This window comes from Erpetoichthys calabaricus, chromosome 15 (genome assembly GCF_900747795.2).
Source record: "Erpetoichthys calabaricus chromosome 15, fErpCal1.3, whole genome shotgun sequence".
In the NCBI taxonomy this organism is placed as follows: Eukaryota; Metazoa; Chordata; class Cladistia; order Polypteriformes; family Polypteridae; genus Erpetoichthys; species Erpetoichthys calabaricus.
In genome coordinates this window covers 83881500-83900108 of record NC_041408.2, presented here as the reverse complement: position 1 = coordinate 83900108, position 18609 = coordinate 83881500, and the positions used below count along the sequence as shown (strand labels likewise).

Genomic DNA, 18609 nt, shown 5'->3' with positions numbered 1-18609 from the left:
CCTAGAGCTGGCCAGCCATCTAAACTGAGCGATCGGGGTAGAAGGGCCTTAGTCAGGGAAGTGACCAAGAACCCGATGGTCACTCTGTCAGAGCTCCAGAGGTCCTCTGTGGAGAGAGGAGAACCTTCCAGAATGACAACCATCTCTGCAGCAATCCACCAATCAGGCCTGTATGGTAGAGTGGCCAGACGGAAGCCACTCCTTAGTAAAAGGCACATGGCAGCCCCACCTGGAGTTTGCCAAAAGGCACCTGAAGGACTCTCAGACCATGAGAAAGAAAATTCTCTGGTCTGATGAGACAAAGATTGAACTCACGTTTGGAGGAAACCAGGCACCGCTCATCACCAGGCCAATACCATCCCTACAGTGAAGCATGGTGGTGGCAGCATCATGCTGTGGGGATGTTTTTCAGCGGCAGGAACTGGGAGACTAATCAGGATAAAGGGAAAGATGACTGCAGCAATGTACAGAGACATCCTGGATGAAAACCTGCTCCAGAGCGCTCTTGACCTCAGACTGGGGCGACGGTTCATCTTTCAGCAGGACAACGACCCTAAGCACACAGCCAAGATATCAAAGGAGTGGCTTCAGGACAACTCTGTGAATGTCCTTGAGTGGCCCAGCCAGAGCCCAGACTTGAATCCGATTGAACATCTCTGGAGAGATCTTAAAATGGCTGTGCACCGACGCTTCCCATCCAACCTGATGGAGCTTGAGAGGTGCTGCAAAGAGGAATGGGAGAAACTGGCCAAGGATAGGTGTGCCAATCTTGTGGCATCATATTCAAAAAGACTGGAGGCTGGAATTGCTGCCAAAGGTGCATCGACAAAGTATTGAGCAAAGGCTGTGAATACTTATGGACATGGGATTTCTCAGTTTTTTTATTTTTAATAAATTTGCAAAAATCTCAAGTAAACTTTTTTCACGTTGTCATTATGGGATGTTGTGTGTAGAATTCTGAGGAAAAAAATGAATTGAATCCATTTTGGAATAAGGCTGTGACATAACAAAATGTGGAAAAAGTGATGCGCTGTGAATACTTTCTGGATGCACTGTATGTATGCATGTATGTATATTATATATATGTATGTATGTATATTGCATGTATGTATGTGTATGTATGTATATTATATATTGTATGTATGTATGTGTATGTATGTATGTATGTATGTGTGTGTGTGTGTGTGTGTGTGTGTGTGTGTGTGCGTGCGTGTGTGTGTGTGTGCGTGTGTGTGTGTGTTACGGCCAAACCCCGAAATTGGCCAAAGTGGGAAATGGACGATCTTTCCTTGATTTTGGGATTTGGACAACCAGTTTGCGAAATAGCATGGGGCGATCAGCCAGAGTCAGAAGAAAAAAAGGCATGAGTCAGTAGTAGCCATGAGACAGCCTATGGAAGAACAATATGAATGATTGAAATGGACATACTGTTACATGGGGCATGACAAAGAGTTGAAGGTGTTGACTTGGCCTCCAAATTCCCCAGATTTCAATCCGATCAAATATCTGGGGGAAGTCCAGTCCACGGACGCCCCACCTCATGACTTACAGGGCGTAAAGGATCTGCTGCCAACGTCTCAGTGCCAGATACCACGGGGGCCACCTTCAGAGGTCCTGTGGGGTCCAGGCCTCGATGGATCAGTGCTGTTTTGGTGGCACAGGGGGCAGCCTACACAATATCATTTGTGGCTGGTCATTGTAAGCCTTTGAAGCCCACAGTATGAAGTTTATTTCTGCTATTGTATCTCCTCCTGCTCTGCCAGACTTCTATTTGCTGATTCCAGGCGGTTTTACTCTAAAAATCTTTAGGAATGTCTCACCGGTGGTTAAGCCACAGTAAAGCAGCGAGTCCATTTGATTGGTTTATTTTGCAGCCTTGGTAAGCCTCTGCCTTCCATAACAGGACATATAAAGTATCTGTGTTCCCCCCCACGTAGGCACGGGTACCATCCCTGCTCGTGGTGCTTCTCTTGGATGCAGCTCTGTTGTACCAGCCCCCACAACACTTCTTGACGTGTGTGGTCCCCCGGTCCAGTCATCAGATGCGAGGCGCTCATCTCGCCTCCTCCATACATGTGACGGCTCATTGTGCCAAAGCTAAAAGTGTCCTTCTGCAGCGCACCCACACACGCTGCCATAAATTGTTTTTGCAACCTCAACACTTTATCTTTGCCCGTCTTGTGTTTGGTGACGCGAATGTATTACTCATGTGTAATAATTGTTGATTCATGCTAATGCTCACGTTGTTGTACCATGCGTTTTGATGTCTTGTAGGACTGTCCTTTTGTCTTTTTTATTCCCTTGATAACTATAATGTGACTTTTATTCAGGCAGGCTAACTTTTTTTTGATCAGCTGCATTTTTATTTCTTGATAAGTTCAATTTCTTTACTTCTATTTCTTCAATCTATACACTCTCTGAACTACATATGGCGAAAAGTAGAATCCAACCTCACTTGTCCATCACGTTTCACACACATTGTAATGCCAACTCGTGTGACATGGCGGCTATATAAGTGAGTGTGGGCTAAGTGTTTGCATGTTCTCCCATGCCCATGTGGAGGTTGATGCCAAGTGGGAGTCTGCACATTGTCTCCATGTCAATGTGGCGAGCACTGCAAGCATATTTACAATGACAATACAATACAGTTTATTCTTGTATAGCCCAAAATCACACAAGGAGTGCCCCAATGGGCTTTAACGGGCCCTGCCTTTAGACAGACCCCCAGCCCTGACTCTCTAAGAAGATAAGGAAAAAACTCCCAAAAACAACCCTAGTAGGAAAAAAATGGAAGAAACCTCGGGAAAGGCATTTCATAGAGAGACCTCTTTCCAGGTAGGTTGGGCGTACAGTGGGTGTCAATAAAAAAGGGGGTCAACACAACACAATACACAGAACAGAACACGTCCTCCTCAATACATCCATCCATTATCCAACCTGCTATATCCTAACTACAGGGTCACAGGGGTGTGCTTGAGCCAATCCCAGCCAACACAGCGCACAAGGCAGGAAACAAACCCTGGGCAGGGCGCCAGCCCACCGCAGGGCCCTCCTCAATACAATATAATAGAAATATTACAAGTACACAGCAGAATTTAACAGTAGATGATATCTCATAATATGATTTGGATTTGTTCAGAGTCTTGCCTCCCACTATTGGCCATTCCCAATAATTCCTGTGATCCTCCATCAGAGATGACTGTACCTTAAGCAGGCAAAACAACTTGGCAGGTGGGCCGTGGCACCAAGTGTCACATTTGAGTACCGAGAAGAGAAACAGAGTAGGTGAGGGTTAGTAACAAATGATAAATTATTTCAAGGTCTCAATAGTAAAGACACTCCCTAAATGGGCCCATTCTCCCCCTGTGTGAGGGTTGCTGCCTGTGTGGAGCGGGTCCATGTGAGAGGCATTGCCTTTGTGGAGTTTGTATGTGTGCATGTGTGAGAATCCCTGCCAGTGTGGACCTCCTCACGTTCACGTGAGGGTCACTAGCTTGGCACAGTTTACACCTTTCTCCCCTTGTCCATGTGATGGTCACTATCTATGTGCAGTTTGCATAGTTTTCCCTGTGTGCATGTGAAAGTCACCATCTGTGTTTTTAATTTGTAGGTTTTTCTGTACATGCATATGTGGGTGTCATGTCCCCCGTGTCCATGTGAGAATCATGTGGAGTTTGGCCATTTTCCCTTTGTCTGTTTGAGGGCTATCTGCCTTGGCGGATTGTGCACATTTTCCCTGTGCCCATGTAAGGGTTGCAATCTGTGAGGAGTTTTGCATTTTCTCCCCGTCTCTGTGTGTGAAGGTCACTATCTGTGTGGAGTTTGTGCATTCTCCCTGTGTCTGTCTGAGGGTCACAATCTGTGTGGAGTTTACATGGGTTCCCCTTGTTCCTCAACGGTCATTGTCACATTTTCTCCTTGGGTATGTGAGGGGTGACTGCCTGTGTGGAGTTTGCACAGTCTTCCCCTGTCCTGATGGAGGGGTCACTGCCCATGTTGAGTTTTGATCTAAATAAAAGAGAATAAAATGGGTCAAAGGAATACTAAACCTTTTATCTAACCGCCAATCTTAGCAGGTGCGTTTTGGTCATGCTGGGCCTGACAAACTGATTTTTGAGTGCACGTGTCAATCTTTCCATGATCTGTTGAGACCCTTGACTGTCTGCTGCAGATTCCACCCACTAACTCATTGTGTAGCCCTGGCTGAGTGACTTGTATTACACTTTGTGGAGGCAAAGGGGACATCCATTTTCTAACCTGTTTGACCAGTTTAGTGCTACTGGCAGCGTGTCGTCTTTGCTTCGTGCTGTCGGAAGGTGAACATTCAGCGCAGTATGAGGTCCAGAGCGCTTTTCATTAAGGATATCACCCCCCCCCCCTCTCTCTCTCTTTCTCCACCCCCTCTTTTTCTCTCTCTCTCCTTCTGTCTCCCCTCTTTCTCTCTCTCCCTCTCTCTTTTTCTCTCTCTCTGTCTCCCCTTTCTCTCTTTCTCTCCCCTCTCTTTCTCTCTCTCTCCCTCTCTCCTCCCTCTGTCTCTCTCCCTCTTTTTCTCTCTTCTCTCTCTTTCTCCACCCCCTCTTTCTCTCTCCTCCCTTCCTCCCTCTCTCTTTTTCTCTCTCTCTCTCCTCCCTCCCTCCCTCTGTCTTTTTTCTCTTTCTCTTTCTCACTCTCTCTATCTCCCCTCTTTCTCTCTCCTCTCTCCCTCCTTCTTCTTTTTTCTCTTTCTCCACCCCCTCTCTCTTTTTCTCTCCCCTCTTTCTCTCTCTCTCTCTCTCCTTCCTCCCTCCCTCTCTTATCTCTTTCTCTCTTCTCTCACTTTATCCACCCCCTCTGTCTCTATTTCTCTCCCCTCTCTTTCCCTCTCTCCTCCCTCTGTCTCTCTCCCTCTCTTTTTCTCTCCTCTCTCTCTTTCTCCACCCCCTCTTTCTCTCCCTCTCTTTCTCCCCTCTTTCTTTCTCTCTCTCTCCTCCCTCCCTCTGTCATTTCTCTCTTTCTCCATCCCCCTTTCTCCCCCTCTTTTTCTCTCTTTCTCTCCCCTCTCTTTCTCTCTCTCTCTCCTCCCTCCCTCCGTTTTCTCTCTTCTCTCTCTCTTTCTCTTTCTCCACCCCCTCTTTCTCTCCCCTCTTTCTTTCTCTCTCTCTCCTCCCTCCCTCTCTTTTCTCCTCTCTCTTTCTCTCCCCTCTCTTTCTCTCTCCCTCTCTCTCTCTCCCCTTTCTTTCTCTCTCTCCTCCCTCCCTCCCTCTCTCTTTTCTCTTCTCTCTTTCTCCACCCCCTCTGTCTCTATTTCTCTCCCCTCTCTTTCTCTTTCCCTCTCTCCTCCCTCTCTCTCTCTCCCTCTCTTTTTCTCTCCTCTCTCTCTTTCTCCACCCCCTCTTTCTCTCCCTCTCTTTCTCCCCTCTTTCTTTCTCTCTCTCTCCTCCCTCCCTCTGTCATTTCTCTTTCTCCACCCCCTCTTTCTCTCCCCCTCTTTTTCTCTCTTTCTCTCCCCTCTCTTTCTCTCTCTCTCTCCTCCCTCCCTCCGTTTTCTCTCTCTCTTTCTCCACCCCCTCTTTCTCTCCCCTCTTTCTTTCTCTCTCTCTCCTCCCTCCCTCTCTTTTCTCTCCTCTCTCTTTCTCTCCCCTCTCTTTCTCTCTCCCTCTCTCTCTCTCCCCTCTTTCTTTCTCTCTCTCCTCCCTCCCTCTCTTTTCTCTCTTCTCTCTCTTTCTCCACCCCCTCCTCCCTCTCTCTCTCTCCCCTCTTTCTTTCTCTCCTCCCTCCCTTTTCTCTCTTCTCTCTCTTTCTCCACTCCCTCTCTCCCCCCTCCCTCTCTCTTTTCTCTCTTCTCTCTCTTTCTCCACCCCCTCCTCCCTCTCTCTCTCTCCCCCCTCCCTCTTTCTCTCTCTCTACTTTGCTCCATTCAGCTCTCTCCTGATTTGTCTCTCAGCCCCAGTCGCCAAGAGGCAACCCCACAGCATGATGCTACCAATTGCCATGCTTCAGTCACCATTGGAATGACATTGCACAGGTGACGAGCGCTGCCTGAGGTCCTCCAGACCCGACGCTAATCTCAGTTTCATCAGATCTCGGAATCTAGTATCCCACAGTCTGAGAGTCCCTTTGGTGCCTTTTTGCAAATCCCAAATGGGCTTCCATGTGTCTTTTCACCGACAAGAGGCTCCTGTCTGGCCACTGTGTCCTAAACTCCAGATGGGTGGAATGTTGCAGTGGTGGATGCCCTTCTGGAATTTTTTTCCTCATCTCCACGCAATTTCCCTGGAGCTCAGCCAGAGTGACCATTGTGTTCTTAGCCCCCTTTCTTACCATGGCTCAGTTTGGCTGAGCGGCCCCCTCTCTTTCCATTTCACGTGAGAATGCTTCTCCATCGCTCGGCCATCAGAGTCTTGCTCACCTCTATTACCGTGGCCCCTTATCCCCGATTGCTCAGTTTTGCCATGCAGCCAGCTCTCTGGATAAAGAATTGTGGTTCTTCAAGATGTCCGACTATGGAGGCCACTTCTAAAATAATGTCAAGCCGAGGTTTGAAAGTATTCCAAGTATGAATAAAGGCATATTTGGGCAACACCGCTACCTTATAACATCAGGAAAGACCCAGTAACTCCAAAAAGTTCTGAAAAAAATTTCAATTACTAAGTTTTTCCATTTCACGTGAGAATGCTTCTCCATTGCTCAGCCATAAGAGTCTTGCTCACCTCTATTACTGTGGCCCCTTATCCCTGATTGCTCAGTTTCGCCATACAGCCACCTCTAGGAAGAGTCGAGGTTCTTCCAAAACACCTTCCATTTAAGAATGATGGAGGCTTCTGTGCTCAATTGAAGAAATATTTTTGTATCCTGCCTCAAAGCTGTGCCTCCACACAGTCTCGTCTCTGAGCTCTTCAGGCAGTTCGTTCAATCTCCTCACTTGGTTTCTACTCAAATGTTGCCCCTCCTATAGACAGCTGTGTGCCTTTCCTAATCGGTCCAATCGGCTAAATCGACTATTGTGTTCTTAGCCCCCTTTCTTACTATGGCTCAGTTTGGCTGAACGGTCCTCTCTGGATAAAGAGTTGTGGTTCTTCCAGATGTCCGACTATGGACGCCACTGTGCTCTTGAGAACCTTCAGTGCTGCAGAGATGTTTTTGCAGCCTTCCCCAGATCTGGGCCTTGACACACTCCTGGCTTGAGACTTGACCTCATCACTTGGTTTCTACTGACCAAGTGTTGGTCCTCCTATAGACATCTGTGTGCCTTTCCTAATCAGTCCAATCAGTTGAATTGACCACAGGAGGACTCCAAACAAGGTGGAGAAACATCTCAATGGTGGTCATTAGAATGGGGTGAACCTGAGCCAAATATGCGACTCAGCAAAGGGACTGAAAACTTGTGTCAATGAGATGTTTCTGTTGTTCATATTTGAATAAATTTGCAGACATTTTTAATATCCAGTTTTCACTTTGTCATTCTGGGGTGTTGAGTTTTGCTTGATGTGAGGAAAAAGTTAAATTAAAACTGCTTTAGCACAAGGCTGCATCATAATATCCTCTTTAATAAAATCCCTGTGTGCGTCCAGGTGTCCGTGTGTGTGTGTCTTCTGGTGAATTGCGCATGTGCGGAGCACAGTGCGATGCGCGATATTACTGTCAGAGAAAGTTCCAGGCGTTTACGGAAATACAAACCAGTATTACTGCGAGAGGAAATTAAGGGTACACAATACAGTGACGCATATTACAGCTACATACGTGGGTTGTCTGGGTTCCACGCGGAATCACTCGAAATAAGTAGCCAAGGATTTTTTTTCTATTTTTCTCATGTACTTCGATCCTTTTTAAACTTTTTCCAAGTATTCACCGCCAACATCAATGCACTTTTGGGCTCTTCTGACCCACGCCGCAAAACACTCGCGAAAGGCTGTCTTTGGGAGGTTGTCCAGCTGTTCTTTGACAGCTGCAATCAGTTCCTCTCGAGTTTCGAAGTTTTGGGTTCTGTCACCTTCGGGAAGAGCCAAAAGTCACATGGTGCAAGATCAGGCGAGTAGGGTGGCGGGTTCAAAACGTTGACACCCTGTCTTCAATGAAATGCTTCGTCGCATTAGCCATGTGGGCTGGCACATTGTCATGATGCAAAAAGTGCCTTCGCAAGTTCTTGGACCGGCCTCTAGCCATCGCAGAAAAAACGTCAGGCAGGCACTGAGTGGTGTACCACTCAGAGGTCACAGTTGTCCTCTCCATCAGCGGAATTGATGCGACAATGCCATCGATGTTGAAAAAGATGGCAAACATGGTGTGTTCCACTGAGCGGATTAAACCATCAGAAAAGTCGTAAAAAATCATCACTCGAAAGTCACGCACGCACGGAGTCGGGAGCTTCGCCGCTAGCGCCAGCTGCACACTCTCAGTTCGTTTGCTTCTCGTGTTCATTCTGAAGGAAGAGAGGGAGCAAAACATCTGAACAAAAACATGCAACCACTTGAATAATCCCTCTACACAGCAGAACAGGTTTCGACAGGCTGACACTCGACAAACGATAAAATTCCGCGCGGAACCCAGACAACCCTCGTATTACTGTCAGAGAAAGTTACAGGCGTTTACGGAAATACAAACCAGTATTACTGTGAGAGGAAATTAAAGGTACACAATACAGTGACGCATATTACAGCCACATACAAGCCAGTATTACTGTCAGAGGAGATTAAAGGCATATTACTGACGCGCACGCCTGTATTAGCGCCAGAGAAAATTAAAGGTATATTACGGACGTACAAGCCAGTGGACGTACAAGACAGAATTACTGTCACAGAAAATTAAAGACACACAATACACAAAGAACGGTCAGCTCAGCAAGTAAACATCAACAAAAGAAAGGCTGAAAGAAAGAAAAATACGACCAACAAAAAGAATGAGGTCAAAGTCCCTTGCCATTTAATATAGACTGTTCCTACTAATGTTTATGCACTACTGTTCTAGCGCCCGTTATGCGCGGGGCACGGTGCGATGCTTCAAAGGCAGCCTGACGCGTCACACAAGTCAGAGAGGGCAGGACCTATAAAATATCGCGCGGCCGATCCAATCGGATTTCGGTAAATGAGGTAAGACCTAAAACATAACGCATGAAAAATCCAATCGGGTACTGAGACGTGAGACCAGCTTCCCCAAAGAGGTGGGATTAGTGTTTGCTGTTGTGCAAGTGTTCACTCTGAGGATGTCAGATTTGCGATTAACAAACTTGGCCCGGTAAAGCGTAAAGTGTCAGTCGTTGAAGGGGTTTTCCTAAATGTACGAATTTTCATGATATTACAATAGGATGACTTTTAAAAGTAGATTTATTTTCACGCACATAAAATCTGTTGCTGGGGAGATGCCACTCATACAATAATCAGCGGCACGCCAGCACAGATTAAAATACTTGCTGGGGAACTGCACCGTACTTGCTGGAGAGACGTATTACTGTGAGAGAAAATGAAAGGCACACAATACAGTGACGCATATTACAGCCACATACTAATGTTTATGCACTACTGTTCTAGCACCCGTTATTGTAACGGGCTCAATGTCTAGTAATATAATAAAATATAATTAATGTTCAATAACATAATACTGGAGCACCTCAGGCTGAACTGTCCTGACTCAGCAAAGGGCCTGAAAACTTGTGTCAGTGAGATGTTTCTGTTGTTCATATTTGAATACTAGGGGGATTCGTCCCCTGCTCACTTCGCTCACCAACCCCCCTGCCTGCGCTATGTGCCAGCCACTTCACGTCTCTGTTGCTCACGTATGTGGAGTTCACTTTCACCAAATAACAAATCTTTTAATTCTCGTTGATAGGCCTCTTCATTGGGAGGCAACACTACTTTTCCCTGATGGCAACACGAATTAGACGATCTACAAGTCTCCAACTTAAAAGTTTAAATCCAAGCAATATCTAGATACTTCTGTCATGTCACCTCTGTCCATATATTCGATTTCTTTTCGCTTTACCTTTTCATCAATATCGCATTGAATTTTGATTCCGTGTCTGGACTTACTTCGTGACCACGCAGCGTATAACTGCCTGTGAGTGAATATCATTTCTTTCTCTCTACACAAACTGTCTGACAGTACCATTAACACAAATGAGAAGTGATTGAACCGTGTGCCTGGTTGTAAATGTTTTAGATATGGGCAGGACTTTTTCCAAATCTCTTTGCGTTAAAGTCTTGTCTCGTGGGGCTTGAAATTTTCTCTCGCGGGATTTCACTTTCACCAAACAACAAATCTTTTAATTCTTGCAGATACGCCTCTTCATTGGGAAGAAACACTACTCTTCCCTGATGGCAACACGAATTAAACCAGGGGTGTCGAACTCCGGTCCTGGAGGGCCACAGTAGCTGTAGGTTTTCATTCTAACCATCTTCTTAATTAGTGACCAATTTTTGCTAATTAACTTCTTTTGCCTTAGTTGATTCAAGCCCCTTTGTTGTTTCTCCTTCCTTAATTAGCAGCCAAACAATAATGAGACACAAAATGAGCTGCCACATCACCAGCTCACCTCTGCCCATTACGTAGTATCTGAAAATAAGGAAAGGTGAATGTCTCAGTAAGGCTGACCCTGCTCAGGTCTCTAAAACATTTTGACGGTGTTCTTAGAGAGAAAAAAAACAGAAATCAAACTTTTGGAAATGTCTGCTGTTGCAGAATGAGAGCAGCAACAAACCATGGAATTAAATAATGGGTTTAATTAACAGGAAGAATCGGCTTCTCTTTAAGAAACTGGTTGGAGTGAAATTGGTTGTAGTATCCATCCATCCATCCATCCTCTTCCGCTTATCCGAGGTCGGGTCGCGGGGGCAGCAGCTTGAGCAGAGATGCCCAGACTTCCCTCTCCCCGGCCACTTCTTCTAGCTCTTCCAAGAGAATCCCAAGGCGTTCCCAGGCCAGTCGGGAGACATAGTCCCTCCAGCATGTCCTGGGTCTTCCCTGGGGCCTCCTCCCGGTTGGACGTGCCCGGAACACCTCACCAGGGAGGCGTCCAGGAGGCATCCTGATCAGATGCCCGAGCCACCTCATCTGACTCCTCTCGATGCGGAGGAGCAGCGGCTCTACTCTGAGCCCCTCCCGGATGACTGAGCTTCTCACCCTATCTTTAAGGGAGAGCCCAGACACCCTGCGGAGGAAACTCATTTCAGCCGCTTGTATTCGCGATCTCGTTCTTTCGGTCACTACCCATAGCTCATGACCATAGGTGAGGGTAGGAACATAGATCGACTGGTAAATTGAGAGCTTTGCCTTGCGGCTCAGCTCCTTTTTCACCACGACAGACCGATGCAGTGCCCGCATTACTGCAGATGCCGTACCGATCCGCCTGTCAATCTCACGCTCCGTTCTTCCCTCACTTGTGAACAAGGTCCCGAGATACTTGAACTCCTCCACTTGGGGCAGGATCTCGCTACCAACCCTGAGAGGGCACTCCACCCTTTTTCCGGCTGAGGACCATGGTCTCGGATTTGGAGGTGCTGATTCCCATCCCAGCCGCTTCACACTCAGCTGCGAACCGATCCAGAGAGAGCTGAAGATCACGGCCTGATGAAGCAAACAGGACAACATCATCTGCAAAAAGCAGTGACCCAATCCTGAGTCCACCAAACCGGACCCCCTCAACGCCCTGGCTGCGCCTAGAAATTCTTTCCATAAATGTTATGAACAGAATCGGTGACAAAGGGCAGCCCTGGCGGAGTCCAACTCTCACTGGAAACGGGTTCGACTTACTGCCGGCAATGCGGACCAAGCTCTGACACCGGTTGTACAGGGACCGAACCGCCCTTATCAGGGGGTCTGATACCCCATACTCCCAGAGCACCCCCCACAGGATTCCCCGAGGGACACGGTCGAATACCTTTTCCAAGTCCACAAAACACATGTAGACTGGTTGGGCGAACTCCCATGCACCCTCCAGAACCCTGCTAAGGGTGTAGAGCTGGTCCACTGTTCCGCGACCAGGACGAAAACCACACTGTTCCTCCTGAATCCGAGGCTCGAAAATCCGACGGACCCTCCTCTCCAGAAACCCCGAATAGACTTTTCCAGGGAGGCTGAGGAGTGTGATCCCTCTGTAGTTGGAACACACCCTCCGGTCCCCCTTCTTAAAAAGAAGTTGTAGTATGAAGCTCCAATTTAGCTGGTCAGCTATTGGCATGTTTCATGTCTCACTTCTGTTTGACTGCCATTTAATGAAGAAAAGAATCAATTCAATTTGGGTGGAGTGGTGGCTCTGAGGCTAAGGATCTGCGCTGGTATCCTGAAGGTTGCCGGTTCGAATCCCCATCACTGCCAAAAGAGATCCTACTCTGCTGGGCCCTTGAGCAAGACCCTTAACCTGTAATTGCTCCAGGGGCGCTGTACAATGGCTGACCCTGCGCTCTAACCCCAAGGGGTATGCGAAAAACTAACAAATTTCTAATACGAGAAATCGTATAAGACGAAATAAAGAAATCCTTAAAAACAGGGCTATTAAAATTAAGGGAAAAGAAGTGAATTAGCAGGGAAAACTGGTCACTGATTAAGAAAAGGGTTAGAATGAAAACCTGCGGCCCACCAGGCCTGGAGTTCGACACCCCTGAATTAGACGATCTACAAGTCTCCGACTTAGAGTTTAAATCCAAACAATATATTCGATCTCTTTTCACTGTTCCATTATTTCACAGAGTAATAATTTCCGTTTGTTTGTGCTAATGTGATCTTTACTATCATTTTTTTGAGACTTTCGAATTTTCGTACTTCCATTATTTCTAACCTGCTCTGCATGTGTATCACGCCAACGTTATTGAATTCTTTACGACGTTCTACTTTGTCATCTACTCTTTGTCTTTAATTTCCTGCCCCGGGCGTGGGTAAATCTCTTGGCACAAAGTCTCATCTCGCGGGGCGTGAAAGTGTCTCTCTGAGAAAGTCTCGTCTCTCTCTTTCCAAGATTTTTTTTTTATTATAATAGAGAGAATTTTGCAGACATTTCTAATATCCAGTTGTCACTTTGTCATTCTGGGGTGTTGCTTGATGTGAGGGAAAAAATGAATTTAAATAGCTTTAGCACAAGGCTGCATCATAATATAATTATTGTTCAATAACATAATACTTGGAGCACCTCAGGCTGAACTGTCCCGTCTCCCTTCCTGTGAACCCCTCTGCACAATAGACCTCCAGCACAATAGCAGTGCTTGCCATCTACAGAAGTTCTCAGATGACTCGTCCATCATAGGCTGCATTAATGAAGGAGGGGATTCAGAGTACAGGAAAGTCATGGAGGGCTTTGTCTTGTGGTGCGGGGACAACAGCCTGCGACTCAACATTAGCTGGTGGTGGACTTACAGCGTGCCAGGGAGCCTGTGAGACCAGGAACTATCCAGGGGGGAGGACGTGGAAGTGGTGCAGAGACCGCCTGGGGGGTCCACATAAACAACAAACTGCACTGGTCTGACAATACAAGAAGGGTCAGAGCAGACTGGACTCTCTATGGAGACTCTCAGGTCTTTGGATGTTTGCAGAAAGCTGCCAGAAACGTTCTACCAGTCCATAGTAGCCAGTGTGGTGTTCTGCACTGTAGGGAAGCAACTTGAACTCAAACAAAACACAATGCCTGAACAAACTGATCAGGAAAGCCTGCGCCATCACGGGGCATACCCTGGACAACACTGGAAACTGCTGGGGGAAAGAGGATGATTGGGGGCAAAATTGGATGTCTCCATCCCCTCCAGGGGCAGTCTCTCTTGGAGCACTTTTAACCACTGGCTCATTCCAGCATGGTGGGCTAAGAAGCGCCTACTGCTATCAGAATATTTATTCACTGTTTCTACCCGATGTACTTGTTACGTTCATTTTGAAACATCTGCACAATTTACATTTATTCAATTTGTCTATTGATTCAATCTATCCTGTGACTCCGTATTCCATTTTGCTTTTGTTTCTGCTGCTTTATACAACTGAATGTCCACTTGGGATTAATATTTGGAAGACATTATTATTCCCTGAAGGGAAATTGTCTTTTCGCATGGCCTTTGGTGTGGTCAGAGCTTAGGTTCAGCACCCCTGGAGCAAGTTTCAGGGTTAAGGGTCTTACTCAAGGGCCCAGTGGAGTAGGATCCCATCTGGCAGTAACGGGTATTGAACTGGCAAACCGTCCAGATACCAGCGCAGATCCTTAGCCTCAGAGCCAACAACTCCCATCTTTTGACTTTAATAATAAACTTTAAATAATCTAATAACCTGCGGTGGGTTGGCACCCTGCCCAGGATTGGTTCCTGCCTTGTGCCCTGTGTTGGCTGGGATTGGCTCCAGCAGACCCCCGTGACCCTGTGTTCGGATTCAGCGGGTTGGAAAATGGATGGATGGATAATCTAATAACAAAATGTGGGGGGAAAAAAATTCAAGTGGTCTGAATATTTTCTGAAGGCACGATATACCCACACTCACTCATTCTGGGGCCATTTCAGATAGCGTTTCATTCTCAATGACACTAAATGCCAGCCGCGCCCACACAAGGGCAGTGTAGAATGACCATTGAACCAACACGTAGGTGTTTGGGATGTTGGAGGAAAATCCAACAGAGAGACTGCAAGAACGTGCAAATGCCACACGACGATTCTTTATGCCGTGAGACGCACCCCGCACTAAATTCTGCTGTATAATAAGAAAGAGTTCTTCAAAGGTTTACTAATATTGTTTTTCAATAATCTCCATTTGACTTCCTCCAAAGTTTTATACACATGGGCTATTATGTGAAGCCACACTGCTAAAACACATAAACCATCAGCAAGGGCCTTCCAGCTACTGAAGACACAAAACCGCCAGTCTTCATTAGTCTGCCGAAACGGATAGGAAAAATAATTGTAGATGATCGCGCAGGCACTTCTTAAAACCGTGTCCTGCTTGAATTTAGCCACCGGACATATTTTGTCGGGAGAAATCAAGACGATCAAATGTCTGTATGAAAGTACCCACAAGTTAAGGATACCGAGTGTGTGTGTGTGCGCACCAGGAGGCCATTGTAAAGTGAAGTGGCAAACAAACGTTAAGTAATTACCTCTCCACGGAAGAGAATGAGACAATGCAGGCTATCCACCTATTTAAAGGCCCGCAACTCAAAATGTCTCCTCGTGTCTTTTAGAAGATGGAAGCGAGTGCCAATAATTTGTCGTGCTGTCACACTGGCGTTTTTTTTTATACATGCGGTGACTTCTTTAATCACCCCACACTTGAACAATTGTAGATGTTTGGGTTTTACTGCTTGGATCTGTCAAACTTTGAAAAGCTTTTCTCTTTTTTTTTTTTGTTTTCCTTTGCTTCTCGGCGTCCTGAACAATTTGTTCATTCGTGTAGACAGTCCTGGGGTCAACGTGTTTTTTATTGTATCCGGTCGGGGAGGAGTTCTGTTTTGTTAGTTTTGTTCTCTTTTTGATCCTGCTTTTTTTTTTTCAATTTTTTCCTTACTTTTTTTTTCTTTCTTTTGACTATGAAATCACTTGTTGTAATAAGTTTGACTTGAGTGTATGGGATGATGTTATTCTCTTCATTGTATAACTTCAACTTAGTTGTATGAAATGTTATTTTCTTCAAAAAAAAATTAAATTAGAATGTGGGTTTCCTCCGGGTGCTCCAGTTTCCTCCCACAGTCCAAAGACATGCAGGTTAGGTGCATTGGTGATCCTAAAATTGTCCCTAGTGGGTGCTTGGTGTGTGTGTGGTGGGCTGGCGCCCTGCCCAGGGTTTGTTTCCTGCCTTGCGCATTGTGTTGGCTGGGATTGGCTCCAGCAGACCCCCCCGTGACCCTATGTTAGGATATAGCGGGTTGGAAAATGACTGACTGACAATGTGATCTACACTTGCCGTGTATATTATTAGGTACGCCTGTTCGACTGCTTGGTAACGCAACTATCTCATCAGCCAATCACGTGGCAACAACTTACTGCATTTCGGCCTGTTGACCGAGGATCAGAATGAGGAAGGAAGGGGACTGAAGTGACTTTGAACGTGGCGTGGCTGTTGGTCTGAGTATTTCAGAAACTGCTGATCTGCTGGGATTTTCACACACAAACGTCTCTAGGGTTTGCAGAGAATGGTCTGGAAAAGGGAAAATATCCAGAGAGCGAATGGTGCTGGTAGGAGAGGCACTCACTTCCTTGGACTTTAAGGCTGCTATCTATTAATGTGCGTTTTAGTGTTTGTCAGAACAGATATTGTTGTTATAATTAGCTACATCTGCAGGTTCTTTACTTGTAGTGCTGATAGGGTAGACACTCACCTACTGAGACTGCTGATGCTGCTAACTCCCAGCGGGTGTTTCATTGTGTTCATCAACACTGACATTGTTTTTATCATTTGCTACGTCAGCAGGCTCTTTATTAGTAGTGCTGATTCGGTAGGCACTCACTCACTGAAATTGGTTACTCCTCTAACTTCCAGCGTGTGTTTGTGTGTTCATCAACACTGCCATTGTTTTTATCATATGTTACATCAGCAGGCTCTTTACTAGTAGTTTTGATAAGGGAGGCACTTGCTTCCTTCCTTCTGGTGGAACTCTCTGCCATGTGTTTCAGTGTTTGTCAGCACAGACATTGTTATAATGTGCTACAGCAGTAGGCTCTTTACTAGTAATGCTGATAGGGTAGACACTCACCGACTGAGACTGCTGATGCTGTTAACACCCAGTGTGTGTATCAGTTTGTTCATCAACACTGCCATTGTTTTTATCATATGTTACATCAGCAGGGCTCTTTAGTAGTAGTGCTGATTCGGTAGGCACTCACTTGTTGAAATTAGTGATGTCGCTAACTCCCAGTGTGTGTTTTAGTGTGTTCATGAACACTGCTATTGCTTTTATCATGTGTTACATCAGCAGGCTCTTTACTAGTAGTTTTGATAGGGGAGGCACTCGCTTGCTGAGACTGTTGATGCTACTACCTCCCAGTGTGTTTCAGTGTGTTTGTCTAGGGTTTGCAGAGAATGGTCTGGAAAAGGGAAAATATCCGGAGAGCGAATGGTGCTGGTAGGAGAGGCACTCACTTCCTTGGACTTTAAGGCTGCTGTCTATTAATGTGCGTTTTAATGTGCGTTTTAACATTGTTTTTATCATTTGTTACATGGACAGGTTCTTTTCTAGTAGTTCTGAAATGGTAGGCACTCACTCTCTGAGATTGGTGACTCCTCTTATCTTCCAGTGTGTGTTTCACTGTGTTCGTCAGCACAGACATTGTTGTTATAATGTGCTACATCAACAGGTTCTTTACTAGTATTGCTGATTCAGTAGGCACTCGCTTGTTGAGATTGGCAATGCTGCTAACTCCCAGTGTGTGTGTCCGTGTGTTCATTAACACTGCTATAGTTGTTATAATTTGCTAAATCAACAGACTCTTTGCTAGTGGTGCTGATAGGGGAGGCACTCGCTTCCTTGGACTTCTGATGCTGATTTCTGCCAGTGTGTGTTTCAGTGTTCGTCAGCACAGACATTGTTGTTATAATGTGCTACATCAGCAGGCTCTTTACTAGTAGTTTTGATAGGGTAGACACTCACCGACTGAGACTGCTGATGCTGCTAACTCCCAGTGTGTGTTTCAGTGTGTTCATCAACACTGACATTGTTTTTATTATTTGCTACATCAGCAGGCTCTTTACTAGTAGTGCTGATTCGGTAGGCACTCACTTGTTGAGATTAGTGATGCTACTAACTCCCAGTGTGTTTCAGTGTGTTTGTCAACACTGACATTGTTTTTATCATTTGTTACATGGACAGGTTCTTTTCTAGTAGTTCTGAAATGGTAGGCACTCACTCTCTGAGATTGGTGACTCCTCTTATCTTCCAGTATGTGTTTCAGTGTGTTTGTCAGCACAGACATTGTTGTTATAATGTGCTACATCAGCAGGTTCTTTACTAGTATTGCTGATTCAGTAGGCACTCGCTTGGTGAGATTGGTGATGCTGGTAAGTCCCAGCGTATGTTTCAGTGTGTTCATTAACACTGACATTGTTGTTATAATTTGCTACATTAGCGGACACTTTACTAGTAGTTTTAATAAGGGAGGCACTCGCTTACAGAGACTGCTTGTGCTGCTAACTACCAGTGTGCATTTCCGTGTGTTCATTAAAACTGCTATAGTTGTTATAATTTGCTAAATCAACAGACTCTTTGCTAGTGGTGCTGATAGGGGAGGCACTCGCTTCCTTGGACTTCTGATGCTGCTAACTCCCAGTGTGTGTTTCAGTGTTTTCATCAACACCGATATTGTTGTTCTAATTTGCTAAATCAATAGACTCTTTGCTAGTAATTCTGATAGGTGAGGTACTCGCTTCCTTGGACTTCTGATGGTGCTCTCTGCAATTGTGTGTTTCAGTGTTCGTCAGCACAAACGTTGTTATAATGTTCTACTGTACATCAGCAGGCTCTTTACTAGTAGTGGTGATTCGGTAGGCACTCGCTTGTTGAGACTGGTGACTCCTCTACTCCCAACGTGTGTTTCAGTGTGTTCATCAACACTGCTATTCTTGTTATCATTTATTACATCTGCAGGCTCTTTACTAGTAGTTGTGATAGGGGAGGCACTCGCTTGTTGAAATTGGTGACGCTGCTAACTCCCAGTGTGTGTTTCTCGACTCACTTTGATTTTGAAG

The 18609-nt window shown here is 45.9% G+C and overlaps 1 protein-coding gene across 4 annotated transcripts in view; it reads left to right on the top strand.

Annotated features, from left to right (window-relative positions):
* The window catches only part of adgrb3 (adhesion G protein-coupled receptor B3), an 872307-nt gene that overhangs the window by 752027 nt on the left and 101671 nt on the right, over window positions 1-18609 (top strand). The window lies entirely within an intron of this gene.